A 13,135-nucleotide genomic window follows, 5' to 3' on the forward strand; every position below is an offset into this window, starting at 1 on the left:
GTATCCGAGGGTTTTTTGGGTCAGAGATGGTTTGCATAAAAGTTTCAAGAATCTCACTTTTAATGGAAGGGGGGTCCCCATACAAAATTATCTCTTCTTCAGCACATCTTATATATAAAAATGGAGACGTTTTCTTTGTAACAACATCACGTATGAATGGTCGGTCGGAATGAAGTGAAATGTGGTATCCGAGGGTTTTTTGGGTCAGAGATGGTTTGCATAATAGTTTCAAGAATCTCACTTTTCATGCTAGGTAGTCCCAATACATATTCAACTTTAAATGCCGTACAATTTTCTTACGTTTTTCATAAGAATCAATTCGCGAGTACGATGAAGTTTCAGACGTGTAGATGAAATAAAACATTTATTACGAGTTATACATTAGATGGTAAAACGAAGTTTACCGGGTCAGCTAGTTTTAATTAAGAAAGTGAGTAGTTTGGTAAAGAAACCTTTGGACTTTTTGAAAACTCCTTAAAATGCAGTTATCTATTTTCATTTTCATTTTTCTTTTATAAACACCCACCACCAGTAATAATTCAAAAAAATATAGTGCTTTCAATAAATATCAGTGAACATGATAGAAAATATAAGCTTTAAAATTGTAATCTTTGAATTTTTGCCTACGGAAGCAGGAATAGCACTTTGTTAACCATTTGAAAGTAGAATTATTTCTGTGAAGAAAAATTTGTCTGCCAATCCTCCATATTTTAATTTTAAAAATATTTGATTATTAATGTTTCAACTTTTGAAAATCTTTTGAAATACTTTTTCCTATCTTTGACAACAAAAACTTGAATTGTATATTTATTTATTGATTAGTTTTATATAAAAATTGAATTTAATCAAAAAATAGTCTTTTATTTTAATTTTAAAATTAATTGAGTTGAATTCGTTGCAACTAGAAGTGTATTTATCCCACTGGATTATTAACACTGGAACCAAATATAAGATATCTCGTTTTTTGCTTATACTAAAGTTACATTTAGAATTGGGACAGTTATGACTGCGCGTATCTTGAAAACCAATCGTTTCATCGAAAAACTTTCTAAGAAGCAAATGAAGTGATCTCATGAATATTTATGGAAAAATATGTAAAAAAATATTAATCTTTTTTTTTGTAAGAAAAGTCTATACTTTATTCTAGGTATCTCCTCTTTTTTTTATCAAACAAGGCTGCTAAAAGAAAACATTGAAATCCTAAGTTTTCGTAACGAACATTTTGTTTTTTTTTGCACACAAACAGAGTCTTGCCAAATCATGATATTTATCCCAAAACAACCAGCAAATATAAACTTCATTCTACTAGGCCTTTTCAGGAAAAGTGATTTTAAAGAATTCAACTGCCGTAAATTGTGAAATACTGTTTTTTTCAGAAGTTTTGTCGTTCATCAAAACTTCTCTGCCGTATTGCCTCGGCATCGGCTATACAAATTAGAGCTCTAGAAATAGCGAAAATTTGCCGTAAGTTTACATGACTGATTGCTGAGCCACTCTTATAGTCTCTTAAAGACAACTTTTATTATAAATTTCATCGATCTACATTGAGTATTATGCTTATTCATAAATTAAAATGGTGATATAAACCGTGACTTTCCTGATGATCTTGAACCGTAGTTTACGATCACGTACTCAACTCTTACACTTAGTTTGAGCTTTGTTAACACTTTTGACAGTATTTTCATATCAGTTCACCACTCAAGCAGACCACTCCATTTTATAATATGGATTTTACAATTTGTACAATTTGTTTTTGTCTTTTTCTCTGCCATTTTGAATATTGAAAATGCGTTAGTTTTAAATTTTGAAAAATACATGATAGAACTTTTTACAGGCAACATGTCCGCATTACTAGGGACTTAGTTATAACCAAATGAAAGTGTCCCATTTCCAAATGAACTAAGCTTTATACAGGGAATAATGAAACTTTATTATACGAAATTAAAAACGACACCTTTGGTAAATAAAAGATACCCATCCAATTTGTAAAATTTGGTCGTACGGTTTCTATGTTATAGAACGCCAAAAATTGAAAAATCCACCTCACAACAAGTCAACACACAGCACTTTCAATAAATGAAGCTCTTAGGATTTTTCCACACATTTTTTCAGATTTTAGAACTTAGTTTTTGATTTTTTTCCATTTACTCATTTCTTTTTCTAGGATTTTAACTCTCTCGAGTTATTCATCCTCACATGCAATAGGGGGCGGTGAATGGAAAAAGTTTGGAAACTACTGCTTTAGACGGTGTATTCCGCTGCTCTTAACAAAACTAAATCACTTAGTTAATAAAAAGTAGCAATGATAAAGTAATAGTAACTTTTAAACATCTTTTTTGTTAACCCCATAAATGCGTTAAGTTATGCTTCTTCTTTTTCAAAGCAAATCAGCGCGTTGTTTTTCGTTTGCAGATATTTTTTAATATTTTCAACCCCCATTTCATTACTTTTTCCATCATCCAACCTTTTTTACGAAGAACAGTTGATGATGGTGTCTCAATTCAGGGGCTTTAAAGAACAAAGAAAAAAACACTGAATTTCCAATAAAGTTAAAAACCAGTACCTTGTAGGATCAACTTCAAAGCTATTTTTTTCTCTTTTACATTATTTTGTAAGAATTAGTCAATCATCGGATCATCAATATTTGTGATTTTTACAATTTTGTCTAACTGTGATTGGATTCATAATTGGAGGGGAAAATAGATTTAAAAAAAAATGTTTGGAGGAAGAATGGATGACTTAAACAATAAAAAACCCAATCCGAAAGGTCAGGTTTCCAGCAGAGAGATTCAAATACTGTTGTTTCGTTAAAGCCGATTTACACTTCTAGTGAAAATTAACGTGGAAAATTATATTTTATAAATAACTCAACAACGCGACTAAACTAGATTTTGTAACATGTTGGAATCGATGGTTGGAATGAATGGTCGAAAGGTTAAAATCCAACTGATCTTGTTGTATATACACACACACAAAAAAAGCATAGTAAAAATACTAAATCCGTCGTTTAAATGAACAACAGGCACCCATATTTTTGAGTCAAATATGTTTTGTTTTTAATAATACCTTACGCATAGATATTTTACCATGTGCTTAATTTGGCTGCGCATAATAAATTCGACTGCGTTTTTGTAAAATTGTCAACTGTCAATGATGCATTGTTTTACTTCGTGCCTAGTAAAATTGATATGTTTCATGATGAAACTAGTATGTGTTATGATAAAGATTAGTATGCGCGAGGAGCTTGATTTAAATAGTAAAATTACTATGTATGTTTGTTTATTTATTTGAATGCATGCATTATGACATTATTTAAAACATTAAAATTCACACTTTCGGCACACGTCGGTCAATGTTAGTGTCTTCTCCGGATGCTCTGGAAAGTTTTTCAAAGTTATGAAACTTGAAAGCAGCTCAAAATTTGATTGTTTACTCAATGGGTTTGATGATTGATGATTCTTTATTAGTATCAACAACAAGAATGTTTGCCACAGTAAAATTATCATACGTACTGATGTTTTTGAGTCAAATATGTTTTGTTCTCAAAAGTACCATGTGCGTAGTATTTTGTTGATATGAATTGGTGCCACAATGTCTAAAATACTAGGACGCTAGTTGTAATAGAAATTATGATGAAATCATCATGACCGTTGTATTTTCGACAACAAACATTGGGAGCTATCGAAAATTACCAGGTACATAGTAATTTCAATAACGTTTCATGCGCACTTTTGCAAAATTGATGTTATAATTTGAGTGGTTGAAAATACTATAACGCAGAAATAGTAAAATGATCATGACAACGTCTTTGGAATAGCAACGCAATTTTTTCCGTGTAGGGCTTTTGCATAGTGCTTTGTATTAGTAAGCCGTTGGGCAAACAAAAGGGACAGTTCAATGCAAAATAAATGCGATTCGAAAGAAGAAAGTTAGTTTTTGAATTTATTTTTGATAACTATCAAAGTTTTTCATTATACGGCACATTTTGAGAAGCCAGTGCATTTGTTTATTAGTTCGCAAATTTGTTTTCTGATTTCGAGTGAGGTTCTTTGAAAAAATGAATATTATGTACAGGATACGACTGTTGCAAAGGAAATATTGCTGAAGATCTTTATAAATTCCGCAACGAAAACACTTGGCTTCGTCCTCCGAGTTCAAAATTCTTATAGATAGACCCGAATACTTTAAAAAAAGATCTGGGGCAACCGTTCAATGTACCTTTCAAACATAATAGTCATTTTTTCCATTTTGTTCTGCTAGTTTCTGCACTGCTTCTCAATCAAATATTCACCTAATTTTTTTCACTTGTTAGTCAATGATTTGAAATATACTTATTGGCACTTTTTTAGAGAATAGGCGCATTCATTTATGTTTAAAACAACATTTTAGTAAAATATTGCCCTTTCCGCATATTAAAACCATTGATGTGTGCCCAACAGACCTCTTTTATGTGTGTGTAGCAAAAGTCCTATACCCTCCTTAATAGAACTCTAATATGTGTTGGGAGCCTACTTGGTTGAATAATTATACAAAATCAAAGCAATCGAAAGATTCCCTCTAATTCAACGACGGTAGTAGAATCGAAAATGCTCAATGAAGAAGATAGTAAGTTGCTATCGAAATACCGGTATCTGAACTTTTCTTATATCGTGGTTGAACTGAAGGGAATTTTTCGATTGCTTTGACTCAGTACTCCCAGAACTGTTTTTATTCCGATTTTCCCGCCATGATGAAAATTTCACGGTGAAAATCGGGGGAATCGGAATTAAAAAAGTTTTGGGTGGTCTTTAACGAAAAAAACAGTTGGATATATATTCCGGACTGGCTATACGTGTTCACCACATGTAGACTTCGGACCAACCAGATTTCATTGTATAGGTTAAGATAGTGCCATCTCTATCCCGGTACTACTTCTCCTAAATAATGAAATGTTGCGGGATAAAGTATGGTGTACGTTAAAAAGTTTCCTCACAAAAATGCTCTTTCGCTCTTTTCAACATCTGTAAATTTTCTCCTCACTTCTCTATCCATCTTTATCAATTTCAGAACTACATTTCACCGATATGCCGAAAAATAAATTACAAAAATTAATTAACGGTGGTTAACTTATCTTAAAAAAAGAGAAACAAAATATGAATTAAATTTAAAAAAAAAAAGAGATACAAAGTTCCAATCAGAGCAAAAGCAGAAATTACACCAAATGTGAATTTCAATTCTATGTCTTTGAAACACAAAAAAAAAATCTTTTCATGAGATGTTTTTGAATATGATTCTCATCAGATAGTTTTTTTTTATCAAATTGTTATTCTAAATGTGACGAAAGTTTCATTCTATGCCCTCAAAGCCAAAGGGGTATTAGTGCAAAAATGATCGGTTGAAAAAAAATTGAGAATAAAGATTTAATGTTTAAAAATGAAAATTTGAGGTGTTTTGCCTCATATTATTCTTAATTTTTTTTCCGAATTCGGTTTTGTCCAGAAGATTTTGATATTCTCAGCTCGCAAAATGTGGGAGAGCTCCTTCACTGCTTACTGTAGGGGGCCCCTTTACTTTTTTAAGACAGAAACTAATCTAGACATTATTTCACAGGGGCCCTTTATTTTTCATATTTCAAGTTTTCATTCCGATTTTCTAGTTTTGATTTCTTTTCATGGATTTGTAGTAGTATGATTAAAGTAATTTTAAAACTTTTTTCTCTCAGGGGCCCCCTTGAGCCGGGGGGCCCGAGGCAATTGCACCTTTTGCCTCCCCATTAATACGGCCTTGCCTACATAGCAAGATACAGTGTGACTTATAGCGTATTCGTTTATCAACAGTGGTAGCCTAGTTCTCCATGAATTTTGCTCTAATTGTTGTTATGGGCGATGGAATCGAAAAGTTATTCTTTCTCTCCTTATTGGAAACCCGTAAGATCTATCTAAAGTTGGGTAAAATTTTAGCTGCATCCTACTTGCACTAATGCAAAACCATCACCCGAATTCGGCAGTGCTTCCATCGCCTATTGTGTTCGTTTAGTCCATCAATTTTGTAAGAGTTTTGAACTTCAAGCAGGCGGTTGCAACCCGTAGAAGTTGTCAGTGTTGGGGGTAAGCATGAGGGTGAGTGTCGCGACAATATATTTGCATCGTCCCAGGTGACGATTTTGTTTGCCACTGTTCCAGTGTTATAAACGAAAACGCTATTATTTAGCACCATTTTGTGATTTGGTTGAAGCAATCACTCGATGTTTTCGGCATTCGTTGAACAGACTTCTTCAAATTTATCTCTTTCCAAGTCAATTTTTCGGTTTATGATGACTAGAAAGAAGGCCAATTGAAGCCGGTTGAAAAAGGCAGTGAAAATTTTACCAAATTGAACGGAGCCCCTCATTTTAAGTACAATTGAAGGTAAACAACCGAAAAATTGGCTGGCAAAACAAACCCTTGGTATAGTTATGCTACATGCATTTTGTATGGGAGTGGGAGCTTAATTTATCATCATCATAATCGAACTCAATCCATTTTATTCAACTATGAAAATAATCGAACTCATTGCCTTCGATTTGCACATGTAGGGTAAGTATTCACAAGATTGGCCGGTGTAATTATCTTACAACTGCATTGCATTGCCTACGAGAAGTTCGTTTATCCAATGTTTGGCAAAATAAACAAATGAGGAATAATATAAGATTGAAGTATGGAGATTATCGGACTGCGAAATTTTATTTCAACGGTCGTTAGCTCCAATAGGTCTTTTATCAGACCAACCTTCATGTGTTTTTTTTTTCCAATCGAGAGAAAATTTACAACATATTGATTTCAAAACACATAAATCGACACTTTATGTGCGCATCAATGTTTGACGAATCGAATTATCACATGTTACAAGAGTGGCGCAGCCAACCGCCAAGCGGAATTAACCCTTCGCTATTTTCTATTGAGAATCACTCTCCAAGTGTAATTTTCATTCTGTCAAAAGCCGATGTTGATGAAGACGCGATCCCACCCAACAGCCAGCCAGCCAGCCAGCCAGCCAGCCAGCCGCAAATCGACGCTAATGACGGATGGGATTGATGTGTTAACAACTCCTTAAGAACTCGACCTCATCATTAGTGATGGAGTTTTAATTAGTTTCTATCGCTCCGGGAGAAAACCAACATGTCAGCGACATCATCGCACCAGGAAGATCTTGGCCCCGTCGTCGTGGGATGGCAAAACAGGAATTAATGGCGCTGCGCTGGGTGGCGTAATGGCTACCGGTAGTAAAGTCGGGATCAGATAAATGGAGGCCTTGGAGCGAAACCTCAGGCCAGGAATTCACGGTCGTAAACATAGTAATAATCCCGAAATCAATGTTCTAGATGGCAGATAATTATCGGAACATGCTAGATCTAGATTAAATTTATACATTGACTTGACTCATTGCGTTTATGTTACATGAAATTGCAATAAGAGAAAAAACGTCAATTTAAAGCGTTAGAGACTATATAACGTTCCAAAATAAGATGGGAAACAAACATTAAAATCCCTTTCAACATGGATTTCTATGTAATATTTTTCATTCTGAAAAACTCCCTCGGGATTAGGACATACACAAGACGACGATAATCAACCGAAGGCTATATAATTCGCTCAACTCCGAGCATTTTCCGAGGGCACCAGGGTTGGTAATTGCGACTACTCTAAGCCTCAGGAAGTTGCCTAGGCAAGGCAACCTCCCACAAAATACGACCTGCGCTCAGTAATAATGTTAGGAAAACTAAACCTTCCGACAACGGACACACAAGCAAGAAAGCAAGACAATGAAACGACCTCATTAGAGGAGTCAGCCAGCAAGCCCGGTTCCGGTCATCAGCCGCGACGAATGTGCCCCAGAGTAACCTACGGCGGAGTCCCGATGCCTACATGCCGGGTCGTAGTCGTCGTCGCTTTCGGATGCTGCAGCAGCTTAGAACCGAATCGAAAACATCCAGATCATCCACCACAGTTGTTGCACCGATTTTGCAGCAATGTTACATTCCTTACAGTTCCAGGCAGAAGGAAATCTTGTTTTATAGGAGAAATTGTGTAATTCTGTTAACCCTTATCCGTTCCAAATAAAAAAAATCTTCGGGGACCTCCAATGAATCCTTGAAATCTTTATTTTATGGATGCTCCCTGAAAGGCTAGAAAAAATTCTCTAATCAGACCTTGAGTGTCAATTTGACACTCCTCGCTTAAAATCATTATATCTCTGTTGTTTCTCAACTGATTTGTACTATATTTATAGTTCTAGAAATCTCGTAACGTTACTCCAATATGTTTTTCAGACAACATTAATCTACAACCCTTCAGGTTTCCGTTATTAAAGTCTTAGAAAGAAAAAATTGGAAAAATAGAAAACAAAATCTGTAGAACAGCTACGGAATTCTCAAAAAGAAAATTCATATTGTGTCCAAGAAAGCTGAAGTTAGAAGCTATACGTGGACCATAAGGAGATATTTTTTGAAATTTTTTAAGATCATGACCACGAAAAATGCAAAAAAGTGGTGTAGAAACTGTACTTTCAAACCACTGAACCGTCAAAATTTTTTGAATCGCCCCACATAAACCCAGAAGCACAGATTTTTTGAGGAATTTTCAAAGGAAGCTGATTTTCGAACTTTTGGACCATTTGCAATTTCTAGCACTTAAATTCTAGTTTGTGCTGGATTTGGAGTATATAATCGCAAGATTTCAGCAATAAATTCATATTCACCAGAAAGGTAATTTCACGCTGATTCTAATGGTATAATAACATTAATGCTGCAATACTTTACACAAATTATTATTATTATTATTATTATTTTTAAGTTTTATTCATCGAACATTTTGTTTTAACGAATTATCTATACTAAGGATCTATACAAAACAATTAGATAACACGAAACAATGAAGACTGGCGTACTCGGTTGATGAATCGGCTAGATGGCTCCCCCAATTGATGTAGATGCTCAGCAATCTGGAACGTACGCATCATTGCACTCACTGGTTCATTATGTCCGTAAGATGTTCGGTGGGTTCGATTCGATAGCAAAGACTGATGACGTAAAGTCCTCGAAGGAGCATTAAAGTTGATCATTCCTAGCAGGTTTGGCGATTGAATTTCTCCATTCAGTATTTTTGCGATGAATGATGCCTGTTGAGTTTTTCGGCGGCGTTCCAATGTTTCTAATCCCAGAAGCTGGCACCGGTCGGAATATGCGGGAAGGTTTTCAGGATTACGCCAGGGTAGATGTCGTAGAGCGAATCTAACAAAACGCTTTTGTACACGCTCGATTCGCAAAATCCAACATAACTGATAGGGAGCCCAAACAATTGCAGCATGTTCTGTAACTGACCGGACAAGTGCGCAGTAGAGTGACTTCAAGCACAATGGGTCTCTGAACTCTCGTGCTACTTTGGAGATGAAGCCAAGCTGACGATTCGCCTTTCTTATAACTGAAGTTCGTTGACTATCGAACGTAAGCTGAGCATCGAGGATAACTCCAAGGTCGTCAACTTCAAATACCCTGTCAAGGCGCTGGTTATCGATGTTATAATCATATAAAATTGGCGTTTTCTTTCTATGGAATGTTATAACGGAGCACTTGGAGACGCTGACTGATAGCTTATTAAGTCTACACCATTCACCAAAGTGATCTAGTAAAGATTGAAGGTGTGCACAATCGACAGTTGATTCAACTGGAACGAATAGTTTCAGATCATCAGCATATCCTATTTTGGTTCCAATTTCCAAGCTAAGGATCAAGTCGTTGAAAAACAGAACAAACAGTAAAAGTCCCAAATTGCTCCCTTGCGGCACGCCAGATCGGTTAGTAAATGGAAATGATATGCTATCACCAAATTTAATTCTAATACACCGCTCAGTGAGGAATGATTTCAACCAAGAGATCATGTTGTCATGAATACCGAGCTTAGCTAGCTTAGCGAGTAAGATTCCGTGATCAATCGTATCGAATGCCGCTTTGATATCGGTGCATATAGCATCGACCTGTTTTTTTCTTTCCATTTGGTTCAGACAAAGCGAAGTGTACTCTAAAAGATTGGTACTCACCGATCTGCCAGGCATAAACCCATGCTGTTCAGCGGCAATATAATGTGAGGAAGCGCGAAAGAGGGCTTGACTTACAACAATTTCAAAAAGCTTGGATCCTGCCGATAAACTCGTAATGCCTCGATATTGCTTCACATTTCGTCGTTCGCCATTTTTGAAGACAGGAAACATGAAGGAATTTTTCCAATAATCCGGGAATTTACGTTGTTGAAATGATCGGTTATAGATTTGGGCTAGCGGCAATGAGAGAGCTTCGATGCATCGACTGTAAATAACAGCTGGAATTCCATCAGGTCCAGGAGCAAAAGAGCTTTTCAGTTTCCTTGCGGCATTTTCGATGAGCCTTTGATCTATCTCGAAGGTGTTGAAATCTAGAGAATCCGCCGGGACGTGAAACGTGGCATCAGAGCACTCAGTTTCGGAAGAGACAGTGTCCAGGAAGACCGCCCGAAAATGCTCAGCAAATAAATTGCAACACGTTTCTGGAGAATCAGCAACAGCATCGTTGTAAAAGACTAAGGTAGGTAGGGAGCTCGATTTTCGTTTCGAATTTACGAAAGTCCAGAAACTTCGAGGGTTCTTACGTAAACCAGATTGTACTCGCAGAACGTGGTGTTTGTACAGTAATGCATTGAGTCTGCGGTAGGCTGTGCTTGCTGCTTTAAACTGTTGTTGAGAGTCTACCGTTCGATTTTTCCGAAGCCTTCGTAAACATGCATTTTTTTCGCGCCGAAGTTGTCGCAAACTGGGCGTGCTCCAAGCAGGTGTAACAGGACGTTTAAATCTGGGAACATGCGAATTCAACCAAGTACCAATCAAATTGCAGAAAGTTTCAGTCATAACGTCTACTGATGCGTTGCCGAAAACTGCATCCCAGTCGATGCTGTTCAAGTACTGTAAAAGCAGCGAAAAGTCCGTCTTTCGAAAATTTAACGGTCTACTCCTACGATCCGAAGTGTTTGGCGAGGAGTTACTTGCCAACACAGCAGCTGGTAAATCGAATGCGACAGGCGGGTGGTGCAAATCTACAGGTACCAGAATGTCAGGGGCATTTCTTATTTCAATTTGTTCGTCACTCAGGCCAAAAAACAAATCAAGTGTCCGTCCGAGATGATTCCTGATAGAGTTGAGTTGGATCAGATTTAACGAATCAGTTCCAAATATCTATATAGATATGCATATAAAAATGGATTTCTGTCTATCTGTCTGTTCTCGGTTACTCGGTTACTGAACAGATTTACGTGAAACTTGGCGAGTGGCGATATTGGAGGCCGGGGAAGGTTCCTATTATGATTTGAAACCCCTCCCCCTAACAAGGAGGGGGGAAGGGGTCTCCCAACCAAAACTCGAGAACCGACCAAGCAAATGGTACCAAACTTGACAAGGGAGGGTATTTGGACACGAAAAATATTTCTATGATTATTCGAGACCTCTCCCTCTTTCCAGTAGGGAGATAGAAAGGGGGGAGAGGCCCTCTTTTATAATTTGTCACCTCACTAAAAAACTAATTAAACAAATGGAACCAAATTTGGCATGGGAAGGTATTTGGATACGAAAAATATATCTATGATTTTTTGAATCTCCTTCTTCTTTCCAGTATAGAGATATAAAGGGGGACGGAGTCTCTTTTATTTTTTTTTACCTAACTCAAAAACTAATGAAGCAAATGGAACCATATTTGGCATGTGAGGGTATTTGAATACGAGAAATGTTTCTACGATTAATTGAAGCTCCACCTTTCTTTCAGCAGAAAGTTATAAAGGGGGAAAGGAAGGCTTCCATACCAAATTTTTGCATTAATCGAGAATTAGTCGAGCAAATTAAACCAAATTTGGCAAAAGTGTTTTTAGTACGAAAAACATTTCTATGAATATTAAGTTCTCACCCCTCTATTCAATGGAAAAATAGGGTGGGGAGATGGGACTACCTTTCAGGACTAAAGGGTGTCCACGATGAAATTGCCACACTATGAAATTGCTCTAACTTTTTAACCGTTGGGTAGAATTTAATGAAAATTTGGGTGGATTTAGTTCATAGTGCCGTGCCAGGACATGTCCCGCTTTTTTTTTTTCTAAATGTCCCGCCGTCCCGCTTTTTCCTCAAAATGCCCCGCTTTTTTCTGACAAAATTTCTGTGGTAGACTCTAACGAGCCTATAGTAAACAAAGAGACGAAATGTCACGATTGGAATTTTCGTTTTTCTGTCAGTGTCATTCCAATCGAGCAAAACCAAGCAGTCTTAAAGGCAGCCCTATAGTCTATAGTCTCTTTAGTAGACTCAACCCTCTCCTTCTATCTGCTGGATGAAAACGCTTTTTATAAAATCTCTTTTCGATCATTTTCACCTCTTGTCTTTTTCTAATCTTCTTTTATTTATTTATGATTTTCAAAACAAGCAATGTTCTTACTTAAAGAATAAATGTTTTGATAAAGCTGTTAGAATTAAATAGGTAACAATTTTATAAAGTTTAACTGATTTCACTGGAAACACCTGAATTTTGCCACAATTAAAATTTATTGGCCCTTCTGGCTTCTTCTCAAAATTAGCAGCTTTTTTGAAAGTAAATATATGCCAAGATTAAATAATTAGTTCTTAGCAGAATACTTTCCAGACATATCCAGACCGGACGAATCCATGCAATTTTATCTAAAAACCTGGCAAAATCCGAGCAAACCGATTTCAAAATTTTCAACCCAAAATCCTGGCAATATCCGGACAAATTTGATCTAAGCCACGGAATTATTTAATAAAAATTATAAAGAAAACACTTGAAAATATATTTTTTTATTATCAAAACACATCATCAGATTTTAAATCATATTTTAGGATTCCGAAAAACTATTCTGATTTTTTAAGATAAGTTACGAAAAACTATTCATGATTATGAAGATTAAAGTTACTCAAAAAATAAACGTTTAATAACTCAATTAAAGTTTTTTTTTTAATTCAATTTTTGAAATAATGAGAAGAAATATGTGCAAAATCCAGGTTTGCACGAACTTTTTATTAATTTTGTGTCAAATATCCGGGCAAGTCCGGGTAAAAACCAGGCTATCTCGCAAGCTTATCCTAGCATCACCAT

General features: G+C 36.0%; 1 protein-coding gene across 1 annotated transcript in view; it reads left to right on the forward strand.

The window, feature by feature from the left end:
• The window catches only part of LOC129748716 (probable basic-leucine zipper transcription factor P), a 52,668-nt gene that overhangs the window by 24,372 nt on the left and 15,161 nt on the right, over positions 1–13,135 (forward strand). The gene's annotated exons all lie outside the window — the stretch shown is intronic.

The sequence above is a fragment of the Uranotaenia lowii genome, chromosome 2, assembly GCF_029784155.1.
Source record: "Uranotaenia lowii strain MFRU-FL chromosome 2, ASM2978415v1, whole genome shotgun sequence".
NCBI lineage: Eukaryota > Metazoa > Arthropoda > Insecta > Diptera > Culicidae > Uranotaenia > Uranotaenia lowii.